This window comes from Microtus ochrogaster, unplaced genomic scaffold (genome assembly GCF_000317375.1).
Source record: "Microtus ochrogaster isolate Prairie Vole_2 unplaced genomic scaffold, MicOch1.0 UNK57, whole genome shotgun sequence".
NCBI classification, from domain to species: domain Eukaryota; kingdom Metazoa; phylum Chordata; class Mammalia; order Rodentia; family Cricetidae; genus Microtus; species Microtus ochrogaster.
This window is the reverse complement of record NW_004949155.1, coordinates 1,331,820-1,338,293: the sequence shown is the minus strand read 5'-3', so window position 1 is coordinate 1,338,293 and position 6,474 is coordinate 1,331,820.

Sequence of the window (6,474 nt, the reverse complement as noted above, 5' to 3'; positions counted from 1 at the left end):
CCTGACATGTGGGAAGTCCAAGGACCACCCACCTCCATCCAGGAGACAGTAAACTTCAAATGGCATGTGCAACCACAAAGCCCACCTTTGGTGACATACTTCTAATATGGCCTCAATTCTTGATCCTACCCAAATACCATCTCCTACTAGGAACCACCATTCACATGCCAGAGGCTGTGGGGGGCATCCTCATTCAAATCAACACAGTCCATGAAGGTGGGGATGGTACAGTGGGGCAGCCCGCAGCATTCTATCCAGGAAGCCGAGAATAAGGAATATAGACAGCAGTGAGAGGAAGAAATAGCCCCAAAAGCCATGATTCCAGTGACCTCTTTCTTCCAATTCAGCTTTATTTCCTACCAATTACCACTTTCCACTAATGCCATCATATTATGTATCCATCAAGGGATTCACCCGTTCATTAGGCCAGAGCCTTCCTGATCTAATTGTCTTGGGAGATGAACTCACAGAGGTGTTCTTTAATAATCTCCTACGCATTTTGTAATCCAATCCATCTGACAATGAAGATTAGCCCCATGTAAGCGAATTTATTCTTTCCCCACAACAGCAAGGATCTGTAATATTTCTGTGCAGTTCTAGGACTGAAACCCAGGCTGCTCACATGCAGTCAAAGTGTTCTCCCACTGATATATATGTAGGGGAATGTGTTACAGTTGGAGTGTTGCAGAGATATCCTGACTTATTGGGAAGCTAGGCTAAACTTAGAGCTGCAAGAGAACAGCTCTGGAGGGGTAGAAATCTGCACTATGACAACTCTTGAGGCTAGAGCCCCAGTAGGATAGTTCTGGAGGGGTAGAGCCACAATAGAACAGCTCTGGAGGCTGGAGCCACAGTAGGACTAGCTCAGCCCTAGAGGTAAGGTGTTCTGACCACTGGGAAGCCAGGCTACCTGAAGATGGGCTGTGGTGGGGCATGGTCTCCCCACAGGATATAGGGATCCTGCTCTTCTCCTGGAGAGCCACTACAGCTGAGTTCTGCTCTGCTCTCTTAATGGAATGTCCTAGCAGAGTCCTCTGCTTCTTCTCCAGCCCAAGATGTTTCTTCTTTTCTTCATTTGGTAACACTAGCTAAAGGGGAAGCTTCTGCAGAAATGAGAGAAAAGTCGTTACTTTTTCTGCTTGGCCTTTCTCAGCCTCCCTTAAGGAGCATCCTAGCAAGGGTCTTCTTTCTGCTCCACCATGCTCAGGCCCCATAGGGAGCTTCTCAGCAAGGTTTTTCAGCTCATTCCCCTAAGAGACGTCCCAGCCAGGGTCTTCTATTCTGCACTGGTGAATGAAGATCATCACCCAAGACTCCTTTGAGAAAGAGGTTTATATGGGAAGGAGGAGTTCAAGAGAGTGGCTGCCTTTGCCAGGGAGGGATAACTGAACCAGCAGAGAGGCTTATATAGGACTTCTTAGGGGTGAAGTTTTCTCAGGAAGAAGGGGGATTGGTTTTCTCTGCTCAGGGATCCGTCAGTTTAGCTGGGCAGGGCCAGAGGTGGCTCTGCCTTCATGGTCAAACTGTGTTTCTTTCCCTGGCTCTTTTTAGCTTTTTCACTCTAATCTTAGGACCAGGGCACATTTCTCTCACTGACTCTGATTCTAGGGACAAAGTGTGTTCCTGTGACACTAGTTTCAGAGCCAGGGCACATGTCTTTAGTTCTGAATTCAGGGATAAAGATGTTTCTTTCCCAGGCTAAGGTCTCAAAAACAGGGTGTGTTTTTTGCACTGTCTCTGGGTTCAGAGTCAGGGTGCTCAGTGATTGGTCGGTTTCCTGCTCCAGTTGTCCTTTTTACCCTACATTACACCTCTAGCCATCCCTAAACTTCAAAGTTGTAAACTCTGATATCAAGTGAAAGTCAAGTCATGCTCCTCAGAACAAATGATAGCAAATGTAGCTTTCTTATTCATAAGTATCAAAGTTCTCTTCTTTTGGGAGGGTGTCTATGTAGTGCAAGCTGTCCTCAAACTTATGATCCTCCAGCTTCAACTTTCTGAGTAGCTGGGATTATTACTTTATGTTCTGATCTTGTCAGCACCCTACATCCTACCAGAGTCTGGACATTTAGGGCCATATTTTGTTCGCAGAGCACATAGGTCACCAGAAAAGTCTGAGCAATGCTAAGATAGAATCAAATATCTAGTTTTACATTTTAGAGAATTTTTAACATTTGAGATTGTAGCTGATTGTTTTAGAAGTAATGAATAAAAATTAGGGACATACTGAGATAAAATTTGAATTACAGATATTTTATAGCATGTATTTTTGTATTTATAAAAATACATGCTATATTGAGATGTAGTGGTACACACCTTTTATCCTAGCACTCAGATGGTGGATCTTTGTGAGTCTAAGGCTAATGTGGTCTACACAGCATGTACCAGGCCAGGCAGGGCTGCATAATGAGATTCTATTTCAAAAACACAAATAAACAAAATGTGTAATATATGCTGTATATACATACACCACATATAATGTGTCACTTGTTATCATGTACATCATTATTTATTGTGAAATTTCAATATTGATCATTGTTACCTGAGGGCTATGCCTTTGATATTTCTTCCTCTTCCTATCTTTCAACGTCTTTATTTTATTGTTTTTGTTTTTCAAAACAGGGTTTCACTGTGTAGTCCTGGCTGTCCTGGAACTCTGTAGGCCAGGCTGGTCTCAAACTCAAGGAGATCTGCCTGTCTCTGCCTCCCAAGTGCTGGGATTAAAGGCATGTGCCACCACCACCTGGTCTTTTTTTTTAAGACAGGGTTTCATATATGCTATGCTATTAACAATGTAGCCAAAAATAACCTTGATCCTCCTACCTTCACTTCTGGAGTACTGGGTTTATTGGCATGTGACACTTTACATTTTATGTGTTGCTGGAGATCGAACCTCAGATTTCTTGTAGCAGTCCACCAACTGATCTATTTTACCAGCCCCTCTTTCTTGTTCTCTCTCGCTCTCTCTTTCTTTCTCTGCTGATATTACTTTGCACGAGAACGGACCACAAGATATACAACAAAACCCACTTTAAGAGTTTTTATTAGTAAAGAGAAAGGAAAGAGGGGGTTGCACAGATCTGTCTGAAAGAAATGTAGTGAAAGAGAGCATGGGTCAGGCATGTCCACTTTTCATAGGTAGTTCAGTGCATGTGTAAAGGGGCTTAAGTAGCTATGCCATGCATGCGTATAGATTACATGGCCACGCTGTGCTTGTGGATAGATTACAGGGAGCATAAGGCTTCATAAGGATGATTAGGCAATTTGCCTGAATGCTGATGGCACATGCGTGGCGGGGACCTGGAAATGATAGCTCCTAGGGTGACTAAGCATTTTGCCTGAATGCTGATGGCGGTGGGACCCTAGGTGTGATGGAAATGACAACATTTCACCCTTTTGTTTATTTTAAAAAGTGGGAGATTAAGGGTAGCAGGTGGCTGGGAATCGGAGTGTTGGGTCTCACAAAAATTGCTTCAAGATGACTTGTTGGGCATTGGTCATCTCTGGGGGGCTTGTCCTGAGGTGGCTGTGTCTTCTGCATTGTTTGAGCTCTGTCTGACAGCTTGGGCCTGACAAGATGCTGGGGAGGCATAAGATGAAGTTTAGAAAATTTTCCTTAGATCCTGGAGGATCTGAAGGAAGATCCTAAGATGGAGGGCGGTTCCCCAGGGGTCCCAAGATGAGGGAAGAGGGTCCCGAGACCAGGTAAAAGTTGAATGATACGTATCATGAGTGAATCTGGTTTGTTCAGGTGGGTCCAATGTGACTCCCTGGAGCTTACAAGAATTTTAAGTTTATAAAAGAGATAAGTTTTTAGACACATAAGAAGTGACCAAAGGAATTTAAAATCCTGAGCTTGTGGCTAAGATAATAGAGTGGTGGAGTGGAGTGTTTAATACTATTCTAGAGTTGGGTTAACAGCTTATCAGAATTTTATTCATTAGTGTTAAAGTTATGAACACTCACATAATGACAGAGAGAGGAATTACCAATTAAACTTTTTAATTTCCCCATGAAACAAAACTTAAGGCACCTGTTCCTTTTTCATCACCATAACATCCGGGAGACACAGGTGGCTGATTGTAGAGGGCAGTTAATAATAATAAACTTGTTATATTAAAATCTGTTTTGTGAATCTCCCTTCTGAGTCTGGGGATGTGAATGTCTCTGGAGTGTTACTGTTTCTTACCACCTGGACATCTCTGATAACCTTTGAGCCTCTGACTTTGTGGCTAATGGTGGTCTCTGTAACAGCAACTCAGTAGTTAATTAGAAATTTGAATATGTCATTGGAGACATAGAAGGGAAATTGATGAAGCAAGGTATGTTAGGTAGAGACAGGAGAAAGAGGAGGGAAGATCAGGAAGGAAAACATATAGTGTTCTTAATCCAATAGAGTTGAGTAGGTTGTGGAGTGAGACTTCCTTCATCCTTCTGGGATTGGAGACAAAGCAGTTGATCTCAGTGTTCTCTGGAACTTAAAGGAACGGGGCCCTGTTTGAGTCACTGTGTATGAAGAAAGATTGTCCTGAGGTGGGGGAGTAAAGGGTTTGAGGTGAGAAAGGTGAATCTGATGAGGAAGGCCCTCAAGCTTAGTACTTGTGAGGGTTACAAGAACTACCTTAAAGGGGCCCTGCCATTTAGGGGAAAGGAGTGAGGGGTGTTGGTCTGTAGGAAGGGGTAGGACCTGATCCCCGATGTTGATTGGAGATGGACAGGGGCTGGCACATGGTATAGGTAGGGAGTGGTCAGTAAAGTCCCAAAGAAGGGAATGGAGGTGTTATAGTAATGGGGTGAGTTGAGGGTTCAGATGAGAGACTGGAGGTTAGAACCAGCCACCCATGAGTTCAAAGGGTGAGATGAAAAGGAGTCATTTGGGGAGAGCCCGGAGCTGGAAAAGAATGAGAGGCAAGAGTTTTACCTTGTCAAGGTGAAGTTCACGTGACATTTTAACAAGAATATTTTTTAACAAGCTGTTAAAAAGTTCGTTCTGTCTTTCCTGAGGACTGGGGATGGTATGGGATATACTGGGGATGTTGAGAGCTTTAGATAAGGTCTGGGAAATTTGGAAGGTGAATTCAGGACTGTTGTCAGACTGGAGGGAGGCAGGAATGCCAAATCGGGAAATAATCTCCCAGAGAAGAAGACAGTCTGGTCCCTCCTGTTAGAGGTTGGAAATGTTTCTACCCACCCTGAGAGCATATCCACTAAGTTCAGGAGATATTTAACACATCTGACTGTGGGCATGTGAGTAAAATCAAATTGCCAGTCAGTCCTTGGAAGGAAGGCCCTGGCCTGGTGGGTAGGAAAAGGGAAGCTACAATATTTGGAATTGGTATCTGACAGATTTTACAAGAGGCAGTGATAGTTTTAAAGAGCTAAGTCCTCACGGGTGGTCTGGAGGTGAGACAGAATTAGACAGCTTGACTATTAGGATGAAACAGCTGGTGTAGGTAGGACAAAATTTGCTGAGTGTCAGGGGATGACTGTGAGGTTGTTGATTGTAGTGTGTGGATCCCCTGCAGTGGGTGAGGCGAGTCTGGGCCTTGAAGGGTTGATGTAATAGCTTCCTGGTTCGCTCGGTTACTTCCCTTGAGATGTTGGAGCTCAAGGTCTGATGAGACCCGCAGTGAGTAATTCCTAAACCTTTGGGGAGAAGGGAGGTTTTGAGCATGGCCATAATTTGGCCTGAGTTAGTTATGGATCCTCCTTTTGTTGTAAGAAACATGCACTCTTTACAGATGTCAGCGGGGGACAGGAGGATATGAAAGGCATATTTGGAATTTGTGTAAACATTTATAAATTATCCTTGTGCTAATTGAAAGGCACGGCTGAGAGCTATTAGTTCAGCCTAGTGGTTAGTAGTATGGGCAGGGAGTGTCTGTGCTTCAACCACTCCAGTAACTGACACTACGACATAGTCCACTTTACAGGGCCCCTCATATTAAAAGGAGCTGTCATTTGTGCATCAGGTAGGGGTGGCCTGAGGCATTGTGCCCTCTTGTGTGTGTGAAGAATGGGATAGTAGTTCCTCTAGGGTTTCAATGCAGGAATAAGATGGGGAATAGTCAGTATTAGACTGTGGGAGATTTGAGATGTTGAGGGGTGGGCAAGATTAGAAAGTAAGTGTGGCATCTTTCACGAGTGCCACTAAAAGAGAACAAACTCAAGAAGGAGGTAAATTTTGTAAGCCTTTATAAGATAAGAGATGGGACAGGCTGTGGTGGGAGAAGACAGTGGTGGGTGACCCAAAGGTTAGTTTTTATGATTCTCAAATAAGGAGCTCAGCAGCTGCTAACGCATGTATGGAGAGTGCCCATCCATGAGCAGCAAGATCTATTTTCTTTGACAGGTATGCTACAGGTACAAAGGAAGGTCCCAGCTATGGCTTTGAACGCCAAAGGCATATCCTTCCTTTTCTGTTACATAGAGGGAGAAGGGGCAAATTAGGTCTGGGAGATAAAGAGCTGGAGC